General features: G+C 33.1%; 4 non-coding genes across 4 annotated transcripts; all 4 read right to left on the reverse strand.

The window, feature by feature from the left end:
- Positions 1 to 1,489: 1,489 nt before the first annotated feature.
- Positions 1,490 to 1,563, reverse strand: TRNAT-AGU (transfer RNA threonine (anticodon AGU)). The gene has a single exon. It is a non-coding gene; the product is annotated as a tRNA-Thr (tRNA).
- Positions 1,564 to 4,801: 3,238 nt separating this feature from the next.
- Positions 4,802 to 4,875, reverse strand: TRNAT-AGU (transfer RNA threonine (anticodon AGU)). The gene has a single exon. It is a non-coding gene; the product is annotated as a tRNA-Thr (tRNA).
- Positions 4,876 to 8,109: 3,234 nt separating this feature from the next.
- On the reverse strand, positions 8,110 to 8,183 carry TRNAT-AGU (transfer RNA threonine (anticodon AGU)). The gene has a single exon. It is a non-coding gene; the product is annotated as a tRNA-Thr (tRNA).
- Positions 8,184 to 11,416: 3,233 nt separating this feature from the next.
- TRNAT-AGU (transfer RNA threonine (anticodon AGU)) lies at positions 11,417 to 11,490 on the reverse strand. The gene has a single exon. It is a non-coding gene; the product is annotated as a tRNA-Thr (tRNA).
- Between the last annotated feature and the right edge of the window lie 566 nt (positions 11,491 to 12,056).

Below are 12,056 nucleotides of genomic sequence, written 5' to 3' on the forward strand. Positions count from 1 at the left end.
TGTATAGAAGGAATTATGTTAAACATTTAAATTGTTCGCTCTCTTCAAACATCACCATAGAATCCTAAGAGCGCTGGTCGAATTAGAAAGAAAAATTGACTGCCGTTAATATTGTTTATTCCTTAAAGCAGAATACGTCGAACCCACCTAAATTAACACTTTACAAGCATTTTTCGAATATGGCGAGAAACTAAGTAAATCCTGTGAAAAACAAAACAAAGTACGATAATGTATGCAAGAGGGTATATGTTGGTTTTATAGTAAAAATATATATATATATATAGAGATAAAAGGCGACAACATCATTAAAAATTTTGGCTTCATTGTTATAGAGACGTTTAGTACGTCCTATAAAAAGATGTTAAAATATGCAAGTAAAGTGACAACGACAATCGATATTGAAACGAGATCAAATGAAAGGTTCAAGGAGTATATTTTACCTTGGTTTGGCCTTTCGTAGCTAAGGGGATGACACAAGGATATACAACACTACGTAAAATATTCAACCAGTAATATAACAAAGGTGTAGTGAGATGGGCGATGTACAATTTTAGAATTAAAAATGATTATAATATTTAATGCCACAGGGAAAAGAAGTTTAAGAGATTAGATTGTGGCACTAAGAACATTCCGAAAGAGAGTTTCGAAAAGTTTTAACTCGATCGTGGTTAACAAAACGCGTCATGTTGTGAGAGGCGCGAATCCAATGTTAAAAATCGATTTACGTCTCTTGCAAAAAAATCGAACAGGATTTCCATCTTGAAATTGACACAAGCTGTTTCGACACTTCTGTAATGAATCGTCTAGCTACTTTGGAATAAAACCAGTATTCGTGCCACGAGAAACGAATAAATAGGAGACTTTTTTGCAACCAGAATGTTCAAAATTAGCGTTTCGAAATTTTCGTCCTCTTAGATTATCCAAAGAAAAATTTCAGTTATGACAACATTTTGCAAAGGCATTTACGACGCAGGTCTATATTTAAGGTTGACGGTTGTCAATTAGGACATGGTCAGACGTGAAAACCTGGAATAACAAAGTGGCGAATGATCATAATTTGTATGATATGAGACACGTAACATTTACATTGGGAAAATATATCTTTTGTGTACTTATCTCACAAAATCAATCGAAAGCAAGACTAAACGTTGTCCTCTTCTAACGAAAAAAAACTGCTAGAAATGTACATATGAATAAGAAGACTATGAAATACCCTAATAGTTTAATTCTTCTATTATCTTTTCGACCCAGGGAAATTGTGTAAACACAACCAAGCCCAGAATCTCCGTCCGTAATGAGCAAAACCATAAATCACAAAAATTCTCGAAGCACTCCAGAGAATTTTTGCGTTATTATTTACACACGACTGACGATTAGTTGAAAACACTTACAAATATTAAAGAAACGGGTTTGCACCTAGAGGAAAAAGAAAAATAGATTTCTTGTCGTAATTGAAAAAGATATTACGCAGATTTGATTAACTTTTAAAAGGCACCGGCGAGAATCGAACTCGCGATCTCCTGTTTACTAGACAGGCGCTTTAACCAACTAAGCCACGGCGCCGTAGTTATTAATTTATTTCTTCTGTCTAAAGTAAGACTAGTTTAAACCTTTACCAATTTATGCTTAAAGATTTCCACTTGCTCTTCAAAGACGAACCACATAAACGAATCTTTGGGGGACATGCACGATTCTCTGACTACACATCGTGTATACGCAGCAACTGCTACGGATCAACCATTGAAATATTCATGCCATTGTTATCAAACGAAAAACCAGCTGCGTTTTATAGGATTTTCACATTGTCTGCAAGGTGTTCAAAATATTCTGTTCTTCCTGACTGCCTCAAGATAAGAGAGATAGAAAATCGCTTTATAGAGAAATATTATGCTTTTTCTTAGTACACAAAATTTTGAAATTGAAGCTTTATCTTATATACTATAACGGCACTTTTTTGCTATACGTTTTAACTCCCATCTTCTAAATGTTGAACACATCCGAAAAATAAGTAACAAAATTAGGTGCAAACAATTTTGGTAAATAATGTAATCGAAGGTTAGTTATTTATCCTCACTTATAAGAAGTTTTTTTTTTGTGTTTTTCATCTTCCATGAGTTTTCGTGACATGTTAGTATTTCTGATTCGGTTGAGAATATTAACATCAGATGAAAATCGCTGTTTCATGTAAAATGTTTCAAATAGTAAAAAAAAATTATGAAAAGACAATTGCTTAACGTATATAGAAAGTGTTTCAAAGCACACAACTAAACGCAAAATGTTAGCTTTCTGGAAAATAAACAAACGTCAACGATCTTTTAAAACGTGTTATTCCATAGTTTACAGAAGTGAGCATTACGTTGCATTTCGTTCACGCTATTAGAGTAGTATCAATTAATTTTCTTCGATATCGACAAAGGTTTCAGTTGAAATCGTATGTTTAATCGATGCGCTTATTTTTTTGCAAACGAAATCACTTTCCACGTTTCGAAGGTTACTTTTCCTCGCTTTTGATGGTGTATATTTTGCTTAGTAACTCAAACGATTAAATTATCAAGGGACTTGAATACTAAAATATATTTACATTCATTAGTCTTCAATCAATAACGAAACAAACAATATGTCTCGCAAATTCTTATCTGGTCTACAATATATATGCAAGAATGGATTCATATTTTGAAATGTTTGTTTTATACGCTTTAACTAATCTGTCGTTTGAGAACACTAACGTTTCAGAATATGTTATTATGCCGTGTAAAAGGGAAACGTCTTTCCTAATGAAGAGCATGCCGTATTTATAAATCATTATTCGCGTTTGTTACGAGAAAATCGTGATACCAACTTTTGGCTCCTGTGTTTATTTGAAGTGCGATTGTGAAATTCCTCTTTCTCGTAACATTATTGAAGTCTACTTGTTTGCGGTGAGTTATGTTGACCAGCTGTGTTTTCTCGGGTCTTCTAAGTTAAAGAAATGGAAACACGTTTATTCTCAAATATTACGAGCTGGTGAGCAGTATTAAACAGTTTATTACAAAAATATTTACGACGAAGAAAAAAAACGTGTTTAAAAATAAATAATTTTCGTCCATCCATTAAAAATATGAGTTCTGACATACTGGTACAATGATACATATCTTTCTATTGATAGTAATTTTTTGTTGATAATTTAACGTCTTCTAAGTGCAATATCTCGAGCCTCAGAGAAAAAGGAATGTGTCGTTTCTTTTTCCCCAGGTCATTAATTTAATTCTGAATAAATCAGAAAATCTATAGCTCGATTTGCGTATCTCTGTGATTGTAGTGGTAACAACATCCTGTATAGAAGGAATTATGTTAAACATTTAAATTGTTCGCTCTCTTCAAACATCACCATAGAATCCTAAGAGCGCTGGTCGAATTAGAAAGAAAAATTGACTGCCGTTAATATTGTTTATTCCTTAAAGCAGAATACGTCGAACCCACCTAAATTAACACTTTACAAGCATTTTTCGAATATGGCGAGAAACTAAGTAAATCCTGTGAAAAACAAAAACAAAGTACGATAATGTATGCAAGAGGGTATATGTTGGTTTTATAGTAAAATATATATATATATATATTAGAGATAAAAGGCGACAACATCATTAAAAATTTTGGCTTCATTGTTATAGAGACGTTTAGTACGTCATATAAAAAGATGTTAAAATATGCAAGTAAAGTGACAACGACAATCGATATTGAAACGAGATCAAATGAAAGGTTCAAGGAGTATATTTTACCTTGGTTTGGCCTTTCGTAGCTAAGGGGATGACACAAGGATATACAACACTACGTAAAATATTCAACCAGTAATATAACAAAGGTGTAGTGAGATGGGCGATGTACAATTTTAGAATTAAAATGATTATAATATTTAATGCCACAGGGAAAAGAAGTTGAAGAGATTAGATTGTGGCACTAAGAACATTCCGAAAGAGAGTTTCGAAAAGTTTTAACTCGATCGTGGTTAACAAAACGCGTCATGTTGTAAGAGGCGCGAATTTAATGTTAAAAATCGATTTACGTCTCTTGCAAAGAAATCGAACAGGATTTCCATCTTGAAATTGACACAAGCTGTTTCGACACTTCTGTAATGAATCGTCGAGCTACTTTGGAATAAAACCAGTATTCGTGCCACGAGAAACGAATAAATAGGAGACTTTTGCAACCAGAATGTTCAAAATTAGCGTTTCGAAATTTTCGTCCTCTTAGATTATCCAAAGAAAAATTTCAGTTATGACAACATTTTGCAAAGGCATTTACGACGCAGGTCTATATTTAAGGTTGACGGTTGTCAATTAGGACATGGTCAGACGTGAAAACCTGGAATAACAAAGTGGCGAATGATCATAATTTGTATGATATGAGACACGTAACATTTACATTGGGAAAATATATCTTTTGTGTACTTATCTCACAAAATCAATCGAAAGCAAGACTAAACGTTGTCCTCTTCTAACGAAAAAAAACTGCTAGAAATGTACATATGAATAAGAAGACTATGAAATACCCTAATAGTTTAATTCTTCTATTATCTTTTCGACCCAGGGAAATTGTGTAAACACAACCAAGCCCAGAATCTCCGTCCGTAATGAGCAAAACCATAAATCACAAAAATTCTCGAAGCACTCCAGAGAATTTTTGCGTTATTATTTACACACGACTGACGATTAGTTGAAAACACTTACAAATATTAAAGAAACGGGTTTGCACCTAGAGGAAAAAGAAAAATAGATTTCTTGTCGTAATTGAAAAAGATATTACGCAGATTTGATTAACTTTTAAAAGGCACCGGCGAGAATCGAACTCGCGATCTCCTGTTTACTAGACAGGCGCTTTAACCAACTAAGCCACGGCGCCGTAGTTATTAATTTATTTCTTCTGTCTAAAGTAAGACTAGTTTAAACCTTTACCAATTTATGCTTAAAGATTTCCACTTGCTCTTCAAAGACGAACCACATAAACGAATCTTTGGGGGACATGCACGATTCTCTGACTACACATCGTGTATACGCAGCAACTGCTACGAATCAACCATTGAAATATTCATGCCATTGTTATCAAACGAAAAACCAGCTGCGTTTTATAGGATTTTCACATTGTTTGCAAGGTGTTCAAAATATTCTGTTCTTCCTGACTGCCTCAAGATAAGAGAGATAGAAAATCGCTTTATAGAGAAATATTATGCTTTTTCTTAGTACACAAAATTTTGAAATTGAAGCTTTATCTTATATACTATAACGGCACTTTTTTGCTATACGTTTTAACTCCCATCTTTTAAATGTTGAACACATCCGAAAAATAAGAAACAAAATTAGGTGCAAACAATTTTGGTAAATAATGTAATCGAAGGTTAGTTATTTATCCTCACTTATAAGAAGTTTTTTTTTTTTTTTTCATCTTCCATGAGTTTTCGTGACATGTTAGTATTTCTGATTCGGTTGAGAATATTAACATCAGATGAAAATCGCTGTTTCATGTAAAATGTTTCAAATAGTAAAAAAAAATTATGAAAAGACAATTGCTTAACGTATATAGAAAGTGTTTCAAAGCACACAACTAAACGCAAAATGTTAGCTTTCTGGAAAATAAACAAACGTCAACGATCTTTTAAAACGTGTTATTCCATAGTTTACAGAAGTGAGCATTACGTTGCATTTCGTTCACGCTATTAGAGTAGTATCAATTAATTTTCTTCGATATCGACAAAGGTTTCAGTTGAAATCGTATGTTTATTCGATGCGCTTATTTTTTTGCAAACGAAATCACTTTCCACGTTTCGAAGGTTACTTTTCCTCGCTTTTGATGGTGTATATTTTGCTTAGTAACTCAAACGATTAAATTATCAAGGGACTTGAATACTAAAATATATTTACATTCATTAGTCTTCAATCAATAACGAAACAAACAATATGTCTCGCAAATTCTTATCTGGTCTACAATATATATGCCAGAATGGATTCATATTTTGAAATGTTTGTTTTATACGCTTTAACTAATCTGTCGTTTGAGAACACTAACGTTTCAGAATATGTTATTATGCCGTGTAAAGGGAAACGTCTTTCCTAATGAAGAGCATGCCGTATTTATAAATCATTATTCGCGTTTGTTACGAGAAAATCGTGATACCAACTTTTGGCTCCTGTGTTTATTTGAAGTGCGATTGTGAAATTCCTCTTTCTCGTAACATTATTGAAGTCTACTTGTTTGCGGTGAGTTATGTTGACCAGCTGTGTTTTCTCGGGTCTTCTAAGTTAAAGAAATGGAAACACGTTTATTCTCAAATATTACGAGCTGGTGAGCAGTATTAAACAGTTTATTACAAAAATATTTACGACGAAGAAAAAAACGTGTTTAAAATAAATAATTTTCGTCCATCCATTAAAAATATGAGTTCTGACATACTGGTACAATGATACATATCTTTCTATTGATAGTAATTTTTTGTTGATAATTTAACGTCTTCTAAGTGCAATATCTCGAGCCTCAGAGAAAAAGGAATGTGTCGTTTACTTTTCCCCCAGGTCATTAATTTAATTCTGAATAAATCAGAAAATCTATAGCTCGATTTGCGTATCTCTGTGATTGTAGTGGTAACAACATCCTGTATAGAAGGAATTATGTTAAACATTTAAATTGTTCGCTCTCTTCAAACATCACCATAGAATCCTAAGAGCACTGGTCGAATTAGAAAGAAAAATTGACTGCCGTTAATATTGTTTATTCCTTGAAACAGAATACGTCGAACCCACCTAAATTAACACTTTACAAGCATTTTTCGAATATGGCGAGAAACTAAGTAAATCCTGTGAAAAACAAAAACAAAGTACGATAATGTATGCAAGAGGGTATATGTTGGTTATATAGTAAAATATATATATATATATATTAGAGATAAAAGGCGACAACATCATTGAAAATTTTGGCTTCATTGTTATAGAGACGTTTAGTACGTCATATAAATAGATGTTAAAATATGCAAGTAAAGTGACAACGACAATCGATATTGAAACGAGATCAAATGAAAGGTTCAAGGAGTATATTTTACCTTGGTTTGGCCTTTCGTAGCTAAGGGGATGACACAAGGATATACAACACTACGTAAAATATTCAACCAGTAATATAACAAAGGTGTAGTGAGATGGGCGATGTACAATTTTAGAATTAAAATGATTATAATATTTAATGCCACAGGCAAAAGAAGTTGAAGAGATTAGATTGTGGCACTAAGAACATTCCGAAAGAGAGTTTCGAAAAGTTTTAACTCGATCGTGGTTAACAAAACGCGTCATGTTGTAAGAGGCGCGAATCCAATGTTAAAAATCGATTTACGTCTCTTGCAAAGAAATCGAACAGGATTTCCATCTTGAAATTGACACAAGCTGTTTCGACACTTCTGTAATGAATCGTCTAGCTACTTTGGAATAAAACCAGTATTCGTGCCACGAGAAACGAATAAATAGGAGACTTTTGCAACCAGAATGTTCAAAATTAGCGTTTCGAAATTTTCGTCCTCTTAGATTATCCAAAGAAAAATTTCAGTTATGACAACATTTTGCAAAGGCATTTACGACGCAGGTCTATATTTAAGGTTGACGGTTGTCAATTAGGACATGGTCAGACGTGAAAACCTGGAATAACAAAGTGGCGAATGATCATAATTTGTATGATATGAGACACGTAACATTTACATTGGGAAAATATATCTTTTGTGTACTTATCTCACAAAATCAATCGAAAGCAAGACTAAACGTTGTCCTCTTCTAACGAAAAAAAACTGCTAGAAATGTACATATGAATAAGAAGACTATGAAATACCCTAATAGTTTAATTCTTCTATTATCTTTTCGACCCAGGGAAATTGTGTAAACACAACCAAGCCCAGAATCTCCGTCCGTAATGAGCAAAACCATAAATCACAAAAATTCTCGAAGCACTCCAGAGAATTTTTGCGTTATTATTTACACACGACTGACGATTAGTTGAAAACACTTACAAATATTAAAGAAACGGGTTTGCACCTAGAGGAAAAAGAAAAATAGATTTCTTGTCGTAATTGAAAAAGATATTACGCAGATTTGATTAACTTTTAAAAGGCACCGGCGAGAATCGAACTCGCGATCTCCTGTTTACTAGACAGGCGCTTTAACCAACTAAGCCACGGCGCCGTAGTTATTAATTTATTTCTTCTGTCTAAAGTAAGACTAGTTTAAACCTTTACCAATTTATGCTTAAAGATTTCCACTTGCTCTTCAAAGACGAACCACATAAACGAATCTTTGGGGGACATGCACGATTCTCTGACTACACATCGTGTATACGCAGCAACTGCTACGAATCAACCATTGAAATATTCATGCCATTGTTATCAAACGAAAAACCAGCTGCGGTTTATAGGATTTTCACATTGTCTGCAAGGTGTTCAAAATATTCTGTTCTTCCTGACTGCCTCAAGATAAGAGAGATAGAAAATCGCTTTATAGAGAAATATTATGCTTTTTCTTAGTACACAAAATTTTGAAATTGAAGCTTTATCTTATATACTATAACGGCACTTTCTTTGCTATACGTTTTAACTCCCATCTTCTAAATGTTGAACACATCCGAAAAATAAGTAACAAATTTAGGTGCAAACAATTTTGGTAAATAATATAATCGAAGGTTAATTATTTATCCTCACTTATAAGAAGTTTTTTTTTTTTTCATCTTCCATGAGTTTTCGTGACATGTTAGTATTTCTGATTCGGTTGAGAATATTAACATCAGATGAAAATCGCTGTTTCATGTAAAATGTTTCAAATAGTAAAAAAAAATTATGAAAAGACAATTGCTTAACGTATATAGAAAGTGTTTCAAAGCACACAACTAAACGCAAAATGTTAGCTTTCTGGAAAATAAACAAACGTCAACGATCTTTTAAAACGTGTTATTCCATAGTTTACAGAAGTGAGCATTACGTTGCATTTCGTTCACGCTATTAGAGTAGTATCAATTAATTTTCTTCGATATCGACAAAGGTTTCAGTTGAAATCGTATGTTTAATCGATGCGCTTATTTTTTTGCAAACGAAATCACTTTCCACGTTTCGAAGGTTACTTTTCCTCGCTTTTGATGGTGTATATTTTGCTTAGTAACTCAAACGATTAAATTATCAAGGGACTTGAATACTAAAATATATTTACATTCATTAGTCTTCAATCAATAACGAAACAAACAATATGTCTCGCAAATTCTTATCTGGTCTACAATATATATGCCAGAATGGATTCATATTTTGAAATGTTTGTTTTATACGCTTTAACTAATCTGTCGTTTCAGAACACTAACGTTTCAGAATATGTTATTATGCCGTGTAAAAGGGAAACGTCTTTCCTAATGAAGAGCATGCCGTATTTATAAATCATTATTCGCGTTTGTTACGAGAAAATCGTGATACCAACTTTTGGCTCCTGTGTTTATTTGAAGTGCGATTGTGAAATTCCTCTTTCTCGTAACATTATTGAAGTCTACTTGTTTGCGGTGAGTTATGTTGACCAGCTGTGTTTTCTCGGGTCTTCTAAGTTAAAGAAATGGAAACACGTTTATTCTCAAATATTACGAGCTGGTGAGCAGTATTAAACAGTTTATTACAAAAATATTTACGACGAAGAAAAAAAACGTGTTTAAAAATAAATAATTTTCGTCCATCCATTAAAAATATGAGTTCTGACATACTGGTACAATGATACATATCTTTCTATTGATAGTAATTTTTTGTTGATAATTTAACGTCTTCTAAGTGCAATATCTCGAGCCTCAGAGAAAAAGGAATGTGTCGTTTACTTTTCCCCAGGTCATTAATTTAATTCTGAATAAATCAGAAAATCTATAGCTCGATTTGCGTATCTCTGTGATTGTAGTGGTAACAACATCCTGTATAGAAGGAATTATGTTAAACATTTAAATTGTTCGCTCTCTTCAAACATCACCATAGAATCCTAAGAGCACTGGTCGAATTAGAAAGAAAAATTGACTGCCGTTAATATTGTTTATTCCTTGAAACAGAATACGTCGAACCCACCTAAATTAACACTTTACAAGCATTTTTCGAATATGGCGAGAAACTAAGTAAATCCTGTGAAAAACAAAAACAAAGTACGATAATGTATGCAAGAGGGTATATGTTGGTTTTATAGTAAAAATATATATATATATATTAGAGATAAAAGGCGACAACATCATTGAAAATTTTGGCTTCATTGTTATAGAGACGTTTAGTACGTCATATAAAAAGATGTTAAAATATGCAAGTAAAGTGACAACGACAATCGATATTGAAACGAGATCAAATGAAAGGTTCAAGGAGTATATTTTACCTTGGTTTGGCCTTTCGTAGCTAAGGGGATGACACAAGGATATACAACACTACGTAAAATATTCAACCAGTAATATAACAAAGGTGTAGTGAGATGGGCGATGTACAATTTTAGAATTAAAAATGATTATAATATTTAATGCCACAGGCAAAAGAAGTTGAAGAGATTAGATTGTGGCACTAAGAACATTCCGAAAGAGAGTTTCGAAAAGTTTTAACTCGATCGTGGTTAACAAAACGCGTCATATTGTAAGAGGCGCGAATCAATGTTAAAATCGATTTACGTCTCTTGCAAAGAAATCGAACAGGATTTCCATCTTGAAATTGACACAAGCTGTTTCGACACTTCTCTAATGAATCGTCTAGCTACTTTGGAATAAAACCAGTATTCGTGCCACGAGAAACGAATAAATAGGAGACTTTTTTGCAACCAGAATGTTCAAAATTAGCGTTTCGAAATTTTCGTCCTCTTAGATTATCCAAAGAAAAATTTCAGTTATGACAACATTTTGCAAAGGCATTTACGACGCAGGTCTATATTTAAGGTTGACGGTTGTCAATTAGGACATGGTCAGACGTGAAAACCTGGAATAACAAAGTGGCGAATGATCATAATTTGTATGATATGAGACACGTAACATTTACATTGGGAAAATATATCTTTTGTGTACTTATCTCACAAAATCAATCGAAAGCAAGACTAAACGTTGTCCTCTTCTAACGAAAAAAAACTGCTAGAAATGTACATATGAATAAGAAGACTATGAAATACCCTAATAGTTTAATTCTTCTATTATCTTTTCGACCCAGGAAATTGTGTAAACACAACCAAGCCCAGAATCTCCGTCCGTAATGAGCAAAACCATAAATCACAAAAATTCTCGAAGCACTCCAGAGAATTTTTGCGTTATTATTTACACACGACTGACGATTAGTTGAAAACACTTACAAATATTAAAGAAACGGGTTTGCACCTAGAGGAAAAAGAAAAATAGATTTCTTGTCGTAATTGAAAAAGATATTACGCAGATTTGATTAACTTTTAAAAGGCACCGGCGAGAATCGAACTCGCGATCTCCTGTTTACTAGACAGGCGCTTTAACCAACTAAGCCACGGCGCCGTAGTTATTAATTTATTTCTTCTGTCTAAAGTAAGACTAGTTTAAACCTTTACCAATTTATGCTTAAAGATTTCCACTTGCTCTTCAAAGACGAACCACATAAACGAATCTTTGGGGGACATGCACGATTCTCTGACTACACATCGTGTATACGCAGCAACTGCTACGAATCAACCATTGAAATATTCATGCCATTGTTATCAAACGAAAAACCAGCTGCGTTTTATAGGATTTTCACATTGTCTGCAAGGTGTTCAAAATATTCTGTTCTTTCTGACTGCCTCAAGATAAGAGAGATAGAAAATCGCTTTATAGAAAAATATTATGCTTTTTCTTAGTACACAAAATTTTGAAATTGAAGCTTTATCTTATATACTATAACGGCACTTTCTTTGCTATACGTTTTAACTCCCATCTTCTAAATGTTGAACACATCCGAAAAATAAGTAACAAAATTAGGTGCAAACAATTTTGGTAAATAATGTAATCGAAGGTTAGTTATTTATCCTCACTTATAAGAAGTTTTTTTTTTTTTTTCATCTTCCATGAGTTTTCGTGACATGTTA

The sequence above is a fragment of the Tachypleus tridentatus genome, chromosome 7 (assembly GCF_004210375.1).
Source record: "Tachypleus tridentatus isolate NWPU-2018 chromosome 7, ASM421037v1, whole genome shotgun sequence".
NCBI classification, from domain to species: domain Eukaryota; kingdom Metazoa; phylum Arthropoda; class Merostomata; order Xiphosura; family Limulidae; genus Tachypleus; species Tachypleus tridentatus.